We start from the raw sequence: 320 nt of genomic DNA on the forward strand, positions 1-320 counted from the left end.
AAAAAAAAAAAAAAAAATCACTGAATTTTCAAACAATTTAACAAATAAAGGGGCTACTAAAATGTCCGTATCACCTCATATTCTGGACTTTGAAAGAACCATAAACCTAGAGTTTGTTGAAATTTTTAATCTAGACCAATATACATTGATTGAGAATGGTAAGTTCTGGAACTCATTTTCCTTGTGGAATCAGGACATGACATTAGATATTGCCAACAACAACAACAACAAATCATCAATGGAACTAGGGGTGTAGTCAAAGGTGAAACACATGCTTAGCATGTGTGGATCCTGGATTCAGTCCCAACACCAAGAAAAAA

At 33.8% G+C, this 320-nt stretch overlaps 1 protein-coding gene across 1 annotated transcript in view; it reads right to left on the reverse strand.

Moving 5' to 3' along the window:
- Positions 1–320, reverse strand: part of B4galt6 (beta-1,4-galactosyltransferase 6) — a 60,879-nt gene that overhangs the window by 12,678 nt on the left and 47,881 nt on the right. The gene's annotated exons all lie outside the window — the stretch shown is intronic.

This window comes from Mastomys coucha, unplaced genomic scaffold (genome assembly GCF_008632895.1).
Source record: "Mastomys coucha isolate ucsf_1 unplaced genomic scaffold, UCSF_Mcou_1 pScaffold13, whole genome shotgun sequence".
Lineage (NCBI taxonomy): Eukaryota > Metazoa > Chordata > Mammalia > Rodentia > Muridae > Mastomys > Mastomys coucha.